At 38.5% G+C, this 13500-nt stretch overlaps 1 pseudogene; it reads left to right on the top strand.

Moving 5' to 3' along the window:
* The first annotated feature begins 3038 nt into the window (after positions 1 to 3038).
* Positions 3039 to 13500, top strand: part of LOC149232191 (cold-responsive protein kinase 1-like) — a 64313-nt pseudogene continuing 53851 nt past the window's right edge.

A 13500-nucleotide genomic window follows, 5' to 3' on the forward strand; every position in this document is an offset into this window, starting at 1 on the left:
TAGGCCACTCCATAATAGATTTTATCTTCTCAGGGTCGACCGCAATTCCCTCCTTCGTAATCACGTGGCCCAAGTACTGAATTTCTTCTTTGAAGAAATCACATTTGCTAAACTTAGCATATAGCTGATGCTCCCGGAGTGTTTGCAACACCAATCTAAGATGCTCCTCATGTTCTTGTTGGGAACGAGAATATATCAATATGTCGTCAATGAATATCAATACAAACTTGTCCAAAAATCTGTGAAACACGCTATTCATCATGCACATAAAAGTAGCAGGTGCATTGGTCAGCCCAAAAGGTAGCACTACAAATTCGTAGTGCCCATAGCGTGTCCTAAAAGCAGTTTTGGCAATGTCCTCATCCTTAATCCTGATCTGATGGTAACCAGATCGCAGGTCAATTTTGGAAAACACTTTTGCCCCTTTCACTTGGTCAAAGAGTTCATCTATTCTGGGCAAAGGGTACTTGTTTTTGACCGTAAGCTTATTCAGCTGTCGATAATCTATGCACATGCGCAGAGTTCCGTCCTTCTTTTTTACAAACAATACTGGTGCTCCCCAGGGTGACACACTGGGTCGAATGTACTGTTTTTCCAGCAACTCCTGAAGCTGCATTTTCAACTCTGTTAACTCTGGTATGCTCATTCGGTATGGTGCTCGCGATACTGGTGCCGCCCCCGGTATCAATTCTATGGTGAAGTCTATGTCCCTTCTTGGAGGCAAACCGGTACCTCTTCAGGAAAGACATCTGTAAATTCCTGTACCACAGGAATGTCATCTATTGCAGACATCTTATTCTTCTGATTCGCATAGCCTACTTGTATGGCATAGACCTGACATTTCTTCCGAATGCATTTAGCTAGCTGAGTTGGAGTGATAGGTCGTATCTGAACCGGATGTTTAATTCCCTGCAATTCTTGTTGCTGCCCCAAATCATCTTTATAGTATATGGTCTTGGTTTTACAATTTACCAACGACCAGTGCTTTTCCAACCAATCCATACCAATAAGAATGTCGTAGGAGCCTAACGGAAGTACATTCAAGTCTGTTGTTACATGCTGTCTGGCTATGCTGAAAGAACAGTTATTGACTTTAGCTAAAACCCGCCTTTTGGCTCCCGTAGCTAACTGGACCAACCATGGGTTTTTGAACTTTTCTGGTGGTAGCTTACAGTGTTCCACTACTTTTGGGCTAACATAACTTAAAGTAGCTCCTGGATCAATAAGTACAGCTACAGAAAGGTGGGAAATCTTACCTTCGAATTCCACCATGGAAGGTTGGTATTCCGCCTGCCGGTCTTCTAATGCTGCATTGATCCTTGGTACGCTGCGCGCCACATCCCCAACAGTTGAAGCTTCATGAACTTGAGATATTTGCTCAGTTCTTTTACGCTGTGGACAATTCCTAGCATAGTGTGGTCCTTCACATATCCAGCACTGAACTGAAGGTCTGTTCCCTTCACCTTCCGATTTAGCAGGAGGTTCACTGATCCTGCTCTCGCTTGGCTTAGGCCGGAAGGTACCCTTGTTTGTGCTTCTGTTAAGTTGCCCCTTTCCAGCTCCTTTACCACCATCTCTGCGGCTGCCTTGGTTGTTTCCAGCAATTCTGCTACCTTTTCTTTCATTCCATTTTCTGTTTGGAACTTCTCCCTTTAGTTTGTTCTGTTGGTAGCAAATTCTAGCCTTCCGAATTGCCTCATCCATAGTCCGGGGATTGTCAAATTCAATCCGTTCCCTTATGTAGGCCGGTAAACTACTCACGAACCTCTGTACCTTAGCCTTCTCCTCTTTAATGTAAGGCACATAACGAAGCAGAGAGGTGAAACGATTTATAAATTCATCCATGGACTGCTGTCCTAGGCGTAAATCATGGAATTCTCGCGCTTTCTCATCGTAAAAGCGCTCAGTTAAATACCTTTCCTTAAAATATTTCTGGAATTTCTCCCAGGTTATACTCTGCTCACTTACTCCCTTCACAATTTTAATTTCTTCCCACCATAAGGTGGCCTTGCCTTGCAACTGAAAGATAGCCAGCCGTGCCTTCAGATTTTGGTCATATTCGTAAAGTTGAAAATACTTATTAATATTAATCAACCAGGCTTCTGCTGCTTCTTCCTGCTCTCCATCAAAGAGTGGAGGTTTGATTTTCCGGAATTCCCCTTGTAACTCCACTTTCTGCTTCTTGAAGACTTGTTGTTCTTGTACATTATCAGAATGATCTTCCTGCTCTTCAGAAAACCCAGGTGCATAATCCCGTTCCTCAGTGCCCCTTTGCTGTTCTGCACTAGGGCTGGCCAAGGGTGGGTTTTTTTTATCTGACAAGCTCTTTAGTATCCTTTCTTGTTCCATAGTTAATCGCGCATTATCCTCTCGCAGGCGCGCCATCTCCCCCTTCAGCTCCTGAACAGTTTGCAATATTGCTTGATTGGTACTTCGTGTCTCAGCACCAAGCTGTACCCACAACCGTTCATTTTCCGGAGGGCTGCCGCCAGCTCCCGGCATTTCTTCCATCTTCTTTTACTGTTAACAGGTAACTGTCTTTATTTGGTTCTCCTGGTAGTACACAAGAAGGACAATTAATTACTTGTTACTATGTAAACTTTTCAATTAGTTTTTGCTGTCCCAGAGGCCACAGTTTTGAAACCTCTGCTCTGATACCACATTGTCACGATCTCAACTCAATAAACCAACACACATAAAAAAAAATTTATTTACTTAATACCTATCTCTACCTTGAGTCAATGATATAGCTGATACCTGGTCTGTGAGGTAAAGTTCTTAACATCACTATAATCATCTATGTTTGAAACCCTTACATGCACATATGTATAAAACTCGGCATGTTAATATATGTTTTATTTGGATGACCCTTGCACATTCATATGATACGTGGGTTACACGTCTATCACCCGCGCATTCACTTAACTGTACTGATATTTGATGATCTGCATTAATTGAACGCCACTTGGTGAGCGGAGGGAATTCCAACTCACTGCTCTGTGGCCAGGTGGCTGTGAGCCATGTGAACGCATGTGACCATGCAGGCGGGTTGACCTTAGGTTTACGAGCCATACTCCCGCTTAAACGAACGGCAGAGATCGCTTATCCAGATTGGATGGTGTGGATCATTCCTAGGGTTTGGTTGACAATATAACTTGCCGGGTTCTTCGGTTTTTGGCTCATTTTCATCAACGCTTCAGCCCTTCCTCCGACAGTGCTCTGCCCTCTGCAGTCTGGTCTCTTGCGCAGGTATGGAAGTATCCGTCATGGCAATCCTCCAAGATTTATTGATAGCTTTTTATGTTTGATTTCGAATCCTGCTATGTTTGTTATTTACCTGTGCCGTTGCTAACACCGAATAACTCGTGCAGGGGTTTGGTCTCAGCGTCTGCCATCATCCGGAAAGGTTCCAGGTCATTCCGCTTACTACCGGGTAAGTCTTTTGCGTTGGGTGTATTACCCCTTAGAGTTTGTTGCAATGAAAGGTTGGCAGCTCCCTCTGGCCGAGACTAGGCTCATGCCTGTGCTATTGTGTCTCAGGTCGATTAACCCTGCTCACATCTGGGTATGGCTTTACAGGCGGCGTTTCATCCTGTACTGTAAATCCATGTACCCCTGTGGTGAAGTTGCTTTCTGTTTACGCCCTCGGGCCCCAATGAGGGTTGACTGTTTGTCTTAAGTTATAAAATCAGTTGTAAAGTGTTTCATGTAATACTTCTCCTTATTTGAACATTGTTACTGTATTCGGTTTTACCCAACCGACATATTCTTATCAGTTCTTGTTACAGCTATTATTTTTGATTAACTGATGGCCTTACCCTACGGCCCCTTTACAGTAATGAACATATATTCGGAATCTGCTTATTTGTTCCATTCTGGACATTTCTTAGTTTCTAATCCGCTCTTGTATCATGCATTATGTCTATTTATTAGTACTCATGGTTTTCAACAGTTTATGTTTCCATTCTCTTTACGGCGGAATCAGGGTTATGGCTTGCTCCTGGAATAATGGGAGCAAGCATCCCCTTCTCGCTCGCATATATGTTTAAAGATTGATGTTGTGATCCCAATGGTTAATAACGTATGCAATTCCAGTTCTCTGATTCGTTTCTCAATCCAATATTGTTATTTGTGTTTATTGGTCCGCGGCTAATATCATTAATCTCTTGCTGGTTATAATATAAATTCGTTTTCAGTGTAAGAGTAACGAAGGGTTTACCTGAGGTAACCCTTTTCATCTACTGACCTCGTTGCTCTGAGTTTTTACAATTTCTATTTAAGCGAATTGCTCTCAATGATAAGTACTTGCTATGACGGTAGAGTAAATCAGGTTATAATGGAGTTTCTGGTTCCGTTTCTTGCATGCTTTCGTTTCTTTAAGTGAACGCACCACTGTATTATATATTTAGTACATCACCCGGTCACGGCCGCTTCAGATATAACTCTGTTGTCTTGTCTCTCATGACTGTTTCTACATTTAGCTTGTTTATACACCCAGAAGTTGGATGTAGGGTAATCTTGTTATCGGCTATGGTTATTAAAACACTTCTGTCGAAGAGCTATTTACTTGTGCACTACGACTGTTGTGTATATGATATCGTTCACTGTTATGTCATTCATCTGTTCAGTAGCGGATAACATATACTGCTATTTAAAGTTTTCTTATGTGTTAATAACCAGGGTGTTACAGTCCACCGTAGGTGCGTAAGCTGTATTTCTTGAAGTTATACAGGAATTTGACATTTATACTTGTATTAAATATTTCCTACTTAATACAGAGATTCATCTACCAGCATTACATAGTTCTATTTCTTATGTAATAAATGAAACTCAGACATTCATATTTGCTTACATAATCTCTTACTTTACTAGGAATGCTACACCACTGTAGTTTGATGGTATGCCGACTTTACCTGTTTCTCAATTAACTGTTAAAGGTACATACCTGGTAGTCTGCTACTGTTGCTTGACCTTCAGCTCCCACCTGTTACAATATAGCTCTTAACCTCCCAACCTTGAGATCCACTGCACTGGATTCTCCCCCCGAGCCGTCTTGCAGGCCTGCAGCCTCCACAAGACTCATGCACCACTGTGCTGGTTATCTGATCACAATCAGACTTAACCTCAATTATGCATTCTGCTCTCTCTGGAATCTTTCCCTGCCTGTTCATCAACAGCCCCAAGGGTTTTCCTCCCCAGGACCTTTTCCTTGGGTCAGAGGCAGTTTCTTTTTCAGTTCCATAACTGATTTTATTTTCTTTTAATAGAAAATCCTCCTTTTTGGAGACTGCCAGCATTTCATCATTTCATCAATACACATGTGCAAAATAATCTCTTATATTTATATTAAAACTAATAATGTCTTTAATAAATCAAATTATCACTCATATTGTTTTACCACAGTAACTATCTGGAATTACAAATTACCGAGTCATTACATGTTTTCATGGTCTTCTCTATTAAAATTATTATTTTTTTCCTTTTCTATGTAATCTCACTAATTTTGAGAATCTTGTTAGGTTATAGACTATAATTATATGAGAGGTGTGTTTGCTCTGTATTCTTATGTTCAATAAAAGGAGGGATATAAATTAAGAGTATGGCATAACTAACAAAGAAAAACTACCTTTTAAAAGTTCAATCCATTTTATCTTTTACAGTATGTGGATGTGTCCAAATGTCAAATGTTGATTTCCACTTGTGAAGATAGAACATTAGTTTTTGGCTTCAATATCTAGAGACAATGCTTCATATGTTAGGATTTCTAGCGTTTTAGGGGCTCTAGTTTCCTTGTAGTGTCATTATGTAACTATTTTTCAAGTAATATATGTTGTATTTCTCTTACTAAAAAATAAAAGAAAAATGGAATCCATTATAACATCTTATTTTGTAGGAAAAGTATGCATATGGCACCACAACATGTTTGATATGTATAGACAGAGTACCAGACTCCATGGAGATGGGGCACTATATTGTTTATGAGTTACACATACATGTATATGTAGAATATGATGCACTATGAAAGAACTTGTGGCATGTACATTAAATAGAGATCTCTTTAAGCAAACAATGTCATCCAAAACCTATTGTTAAAGCAACCAGTATACAACAATAGTATGACTACTAATGGGGATTTGCATTAAGTTATATTCTTGGTTTTTGTTCACCATAATGTGTGTGATTTCATTCAATCGCCCTAGGTTCCATTCTCAATGTACCCAGTAATGGTCTTACTTGAAAGAAGATGCAAAGCAATATGTCTATGGAGGAACACCTCATAGGAGTAGAAATGGGTGGTTTGTGGAAAAATAACCCCAGAAAAACCCTATACCTAATTCTTTTGTTGTTCTCTTCATAATTAATTAAAATTTGTTGTGATGTTGAAAACAATTAAAGATAAGGTTCAACTTTTATTTGTTTCCTGAATCAAGCTATCATGAAGAATTTATGTTTTGTTCCTCAAATTAAGCTAGCATGAAGCATTTTTTGTTTAAGCTTATAACGGAAATGAAAGTTTGCATGCAAATGGTTGTTTGGAAAATATTGGTATGTAAAATTGTGAAAATCATGATTACTATTTTAAAACTCTATATTTTAAATGTAAGATTTAGAATTTTTTGTTATTACAAATTTTGTGGGCTAACAATGATTTTTGTTTTTGTAAATCATTAGTTTGAATGTAATTAAATTTATTGAGTTGTAAAATATATAAATATAAAATTATGAGTATTTGTGTTATTAAAAGGCTTTTTGAAATTATGTGACTGAAATTATGAACTTAGAATTTAGTTGTAAGCATGCATTCAGGAGTACTCTCTTTTTTACAAGATGATCTTCCTAAGTCTTCTATACCTTCCCTGTATCTTTACACCTTTAAAGACAATCGCTAATTATAAAAAGTGCCAACACAAATAAAAACTTAAACTACATTAAAAGAATTTTTTTTTTTTTATTAAAAAAAACTATGTTTATATTAACCTAAGAACAATACATTAAAAAATCCAGATGTAAGTTAAAATATGCAAAATTTAACTACCATCCTCACCCAAAAGGCAAGAAAAGAAAAAATGTTCCTAGAATCCCAAATTAATAATGAATCTAAATCCAACCGTTCGAGGCGGGAACAAAAACTGAAACGACTCTATCAAATAAGAGAAAATAGCAGCGGAACTCGTTAACTTAGGGCCATCTCACCACCCTCCACCATTTGTTATTAGCTCCACTATTTTTTAAGAAGGAAAATACGTTTATCTTTTCATATTAAAATATAAAAAAATATAGTACATGTCTTCTATCTCTTTTGACATTAGATCTTCTATATCTATTGTTTCTTGATGTTCAGATAAGAGTCTCCTACATCAAGAGTCTTCTATTTACTGCTTACTTAATTACAGATACTTATGGTTCATACACATTTTCCATTTAAATCTATCTTGCAATTTTTGTCTCTATTCCTTTTAATGAAAAACGTTGATTATTATTATTGTATAAAGTAGTACATCATGTCTGGAATATAGTCCAATATATGAAGGCAAACAAGGGTACATAATACCTTCGTGACCAAAAATATAGCAAAAACATATAGACAAAAGAAACCAAGTATATGTCTATAGTTCAGCAACAGAAAATGGAGTAAATCCGTGGAAAACAAAATCAAATATAGAATATCGACTCCGCCTAAGACATTGAGCATTGAGCTCGTGGAATGTTCAAAGACTGTCAAAGAAATTGTAGATATCAACCTGGGAGGGTCGGCGTTCCAACATCTATGATTATGTTTTCAATCAGCAGAGTAATATGTAAGCAGCCAACCGCCGAGATACCTTGCTTTGACATGGGATCTTCAATGCTATTATATTCTGGATGAATGTGCTGGAGTAATATGTAAGCAGCGAACCGCCGAGATACCTTGCTTTGACATGGGATCTTCAATGCTATTATATTCTGGGTGAATGTGCTGGTAGGAGATATGATGAAAATACCTTTTAAGATGTTGGATATTTCGAAGCCAACCTTGTAGATGAGGATGGGAGATAGAAGATATACCCATTATGTGGTGGATTAGAGTTGAGGAGTCTCTAAAGATCTGGATGCTTTGTATATCCAGGAACTTGGAAAACCATAATAAACCCCATAGTGCAATAGATTCAGTCCTCATATTTGTGTCATTTTCTCATACTAGAGTTATATTGTTGCTTTGAATTGATGTGAAACCACACTCCACAACCACATGCTCCACCTTGTGTTGCTCCATCAAAATAACGAACAGGGTAGGATATGTGTGGAGCAGATTTTCTATAAGGAATTCCTTTATGCATTGTGCTTCTCTGCATCAGAGGCTTCATCCAGAAACAACAATGTTGATAATATGTTCAATATTAGGAATATTGCCATCAAATATGATAGAGTTTCTAGCCTTCCAAATTTCCAAAAAAACAGAAGGGGAATGGCTAATTGTTTTTTGGATCTCCTACTCCACCATATCAAACAAGCATCAATTGAGCCATGTACCATCTGTGAGAAAGAAAATAAGATTGAGATCCTAAACCATACCTGTTCAGCAATCGGACAATCCAATAGGATTTGATGATTATAAATACCTCTCTTCGTTAAGTTTTCCCATGCCAGTGTCTTATTTCTCCATGCGAGCCATGTATGTAATATAACCTTGTACGGGACCCGAGCTTTTCAAAATCTAATGAACCAGAATGTATATTGAAGGTTGTACTCTCTACCACATATGAACAAATGTGTCCACAACATAAATAGATCCTCGGTGAAACAGACCGTCCCACCCAATCTGGTCTCCCTTGTCATTTTTGCATATGCCAGATCTGCATAGCATAACAATCAAAATGTCCTGATTCCCAACAGCTTCTCCTGTCAATCCAATCTCCTCCGCTCACTTCCAGGCAAGTATGATTCCGTTCCATGATTTGATCGTCTGTGCAAGATAGATAATACCCCTGGAATTTAATCTGGCAATTAAATCTTCTGAGTAGTGAATATCGATCTATGTGCCCAAGATATGATCTCTGCCAATAATAATATCCTTCCCCAAGCCAAAGGACCAACAGGATCGCTTCAGGAGATAAGTCTTAATTTTGTTAAAGCTAGTCCAAATAGTGGATCTGGTTGGTTTGCCAATCAAGCCTTCTCTCATCCAAATTTCAACCTTTATGCCCCTAAATATTTAGTTCTGATGATATCTCTCCACAGACACTTACCGAATAAACCATGCAATGGGGATTTTTTTAAGAGAGCCCATCCAAAGACTTTCGGATTCAAAATCCCCCAACCTCCAAATTGCTTTTGAATGGTTTGATAAGATGGAATTTGAAACATTTTCGTGAGCCTCCCCATATGAATTTTTCCATAATACTATTGATTTTTTTGCATGATTGTGGTGGGGAGGTAGAATAGGTGTACCCAATACACCGCGAGTTGCTGCAAAATTGATTGCGTGAGGGTGACTCTGCCCCCAAGAGTCAAACACCAATGTTCCCATCGAGATATTTTCTTGTGAAATTTGTAACCAATCTATAACGAGTGACTTACCTTATAATTATTTGGTTTGATGTTGAAACCCAAATATTTTAATCCTACAACATTTAGTTGTGTAGCCACACCAAATAGACTGGCAATATGTTCAATTTTCTCATATTGACCCTCCACATATAGTAACATAGATTTTCCTTCATTAGTTATAAGTCTAGATGCGTTACCAAACCTCAAAAGAATATTGTGAAGTGTAGCCCACTGCAACCTAGAGAGAATTCCAAATATGAAGATATCATCAACAAAAAACCTATGTGTAACCCTTATGCTACAACCCACAGTGAGTCCATAGAAACGATTCTTCCTACAGACTGTTTTGATTTTATGTTGAGTCCATCCACGACAAGAATAAAAAGAAAGAAATAGCGATAATGAGCAGCCCTAACAGAGTCGTCTTCCAGCGCCAAAGAAATTTGTGGGATATCCATTAATCATAACAACGTATTGAACTGATGATACACAAGCCATAATCCATTCGATATTTTTCATATCCAAACTGATCCTATGAAGAATGATGTGGAGGAACAGCCAATCAACACAATCACAAGCTTTTTGTAAATACACCTTCATGACTACAACTTCCATTTTCTTCATGTGGATGGAATGTAGGCAATCCTGTGTTTTGGCGACAACATCATGAATCAGTCTTTCGTGTAAGAACCCATATTGTTATAGAGAAATGTATGTGGACAAGGTTGACTTAATTCTCATTGCAATGATCTTGGAAATAAGTTTGTATACCAAATTACATAACAATATGGTTATGTAATGCTTGAGGACACCAACTCCTTTTGTTTTCGAATTAAAGAAATGAATGTGGAGTTGATAGATCATGTGATATGTCCCCTAATCCTAGACTCTTCCACCATCTGCACTAAATCCGTCTTTAACAAGTCAAAAAAAAATGAATGAAAAATTCTACCATCCAGCCATCTGGTCTGGGGAATTTATCTTTCGCGAAGGATTTTAGAACCTTGTGGACTTCCTCCAGGTCTACACGCTTGTATAATTCCCTATTATTAGCATGATAGAACATGGTGGGCTAGAAGTCTACCTTCTCTATATCAGAAGTGGAATGTACCATATTACCATTTGAATCTTTAATATTCCAGAGAGTGTTAATGTTCTTCCTGTAATTTTGGTTACTTGTGGAAAAATTTAGTGTTCCTATCCTCCTCTTTTAGCCATAGCGCTCTACTTTTCAATCGCCAGGTGACCTCTTGAATATGTAAGATTCTCTTCTTCTTTTCCTCCAACTCCTATAACTCTTGATGAGGTCTGGGGAAGGGTCCCCAACTGTTGAATGTGTAATTTCAACTGCGCAGCCGTACCATCGCCAGAAACCGTTCACGAAGCTTGCCTGAAATATTTCGCACCAGCTTTCCGGCGAAGGGATATTCCCGCGATCAACTCCGATAAAATTTAGTGTTGACGTGTGGCTCTCCCCATACGTCAGCCAACGTAATATTTCGGGAGGTAAAGTTCAACCCAAAATTGGCTTCCGAAATTGATCTCCGCCGTCCGATCTGCTCCCGCGCTCTCCACCGTCGATTGTCCGAAGCTGCATACAAACCAACATTAAAACATTACGTGGAGTAAAAGCCTTTGGGTTGACCGCCGAAAAGAAATTTAATGAATTAATTTTTGTTCGTAGATAGTGGGTGAGATGTCTCAGTTTTAATTGCACGAACGTATGGAGAATTTAAAGAAAGGTATGGTCTGGTCAGTATGTTAAAAATATTTACGGCACGTAAAATGTAATTGTTCTTTTTTTGTTTTGTTTTCAAAAAAAATGAAAATGGCTCGTGTGTTGTAATATGTTTTTTTTGAGTGGTGTGTTGACCAATTGTTATGTGTGAGAGCTCGGGGGCAGCGAAACAGAACAGAGAGAATTTGCACAGCAGTGCATGAAGAAAAGAACAGAGAGGAACGCATTTGTTTTGTAAGCCTGTGTAAATTTTGTTTTTACAGCAGTATGTAAAAGAAGGTTTTACACTAGTAAGTAATATGTTTTCACAACAGTGAATGTAAATGAGAATTTTACCCAGCACAGTAAATTCTCATGTGGAGACAAAGTAAATGTTTTGTTGAACGTATTTTTGTGGTGAATCCCTCTCAGCAAAGAGGATGAATATGTATCAGGCATATATTTTAATGAATGGAAATGTTTTTATGGTGGTGAAATACTCTGTTCCTCAGTAAAAAAAATTTAAGCTTCCCTGTGCACAAAAGATCCTGGAGTGAAGGAAACAGAGCACTGTCTCTGTGTGTTGAGTTTTAGTTTTTATGTGTTTTTGGGATTTTCTCAGAAAAATCCCCAACAGTGGTATCAGAGCAGGCTTAGGCTCTTTGAAGGTGTTCAAGAAGCTGAAGGGAGGAGTTTGTTGCAGCAGTAAAACTTCTCAAGCAGAGTGAAGGCTCAGTCAAGAAAATACTCAGGTATTTCACAAAGTTTTTTTTTATGTGTTGCTGAAGAAGCAGTCAGTTGTTTTAAAATACACAGTCAAGAAATTGAAGCATAGTTGAGGCTGCAAGAATGGCTGGCACAAGCACCAGTAATAGCATGGGTATGCAGCTCCCATTATTTGATGGTAAAAACTATGACTATTGGGCAATAACAATGAAAGCCTTGTTTGCTTCCCAAGACTTATGGGAAATAGTTGAGGAAGGTTTTGAACAAACAGCAGATGAAAATGAGTTTAATGCATTAACTCAAGGAGAGAAGGATCTGCTGAAGAACTGCAAGAAGAAAGATTCAAAAGCCCTTTTCTTCTTGTATCAAGCAGTGCATGGAAGTGTGTTTCCAAGGTTAGCAGCAGCTAAGACATCCAATGAAGCATGGCAAACTCTCAAGACAGCCTATCAAGGCATGGAGAGAGTGAAGACAGCAAAACTACAATTGCTAAGGAAAGATTTTGAGAATTTGTGCATGAAGGAGTCAGACAACATTGACTCATTCTTCACACATGTAATTGGTTTGGTCACACAGATAAGGACTCATGGAGAAACCCTTGAAGATAGGAGGATTGTGGAGAAAATATTGAGGGTCTTATCCTCAAAGTTTGATGCGGTTGTCACCACCATTGAAGAGACAAAGGATCTCTCAAAATTTTCAGTTGATGAGCTACATGCATCACTGATAACACATGAGCAGAGGTTGAGTAGAAATGAAAACTCATCTATAGAGCAAGCCTTCAAGACCCAGATGTCTTTTGGAAGAGGAAGAGGTCAAGGCAGAGGAAACAAAAGAGGAAGAGGCAGAAGCCAGAACAGAGGTGGAAGGAATAGCCCAGCGAATGCACAAGGAAGAGGCATCAATCCAAATCAGTACCAAGGCCAAGGCAGCAGCCAACAAGGAGGACAACATCATGCTCAAGGACAAAGGTATGAAAAATCCAATGTCCAATGCTATTATTGTAAAAAATATGGGCATTATGCGAGTGAATGTAGAAAGAAGCAGCATGATATGAGTAATAGACAAAATGTAAATGTCACTAGAGAAAACATCAGCCAAAATAATGTGTTGTTAGCCTGTAACATGGCTGAAACAAACAGTGAAGACATATGGTTTTTAGACTCAGGTTGCAGCAACCATATGACAGGAAATATAGCTCTCTTTTCTGCCCTTGATAAAAATATGAAATCAGAAGTCACACTAGGAACTGATAGCAAAATTTCTGTTATGAGAAAAGGGGAGGTAAAAATATTTACAAAGCAAGGAGAAAGGAAAACCATAGCAGATGTCTACTATGTCCCCGGAATGAGATGTAACCTCTTGAGTATTGGACAGCTTGTCCATAAGGGGTACAATGTTTTCTTTAAAAATGATGTATGCACCATCATGGATATAGCACCCAGCGAACGATGCATTGCTGAAGTAAAAATGACAAGGAACAGGATGTTCCCTCTCAGGATCAGGGCAGATTTGAAAAACAAAAATGT

The sequence above is a fragment of the Pinus tabuliformis genome, chromosome J, assembly GCF_031772625.1.
Source record: "Pinus tabuliformis cultivar Carrire ecotype Pingquan chromosome J, CPIR1, whole genome shotgun sequence".
NCBI classification, from domain to species: domain Eukaryota; kingdom Viridiplantae; phylum Streptophyta; class Pinopsida; order Pinales; family Pinaceae; genus Pinus; species Pinus tabuliformis.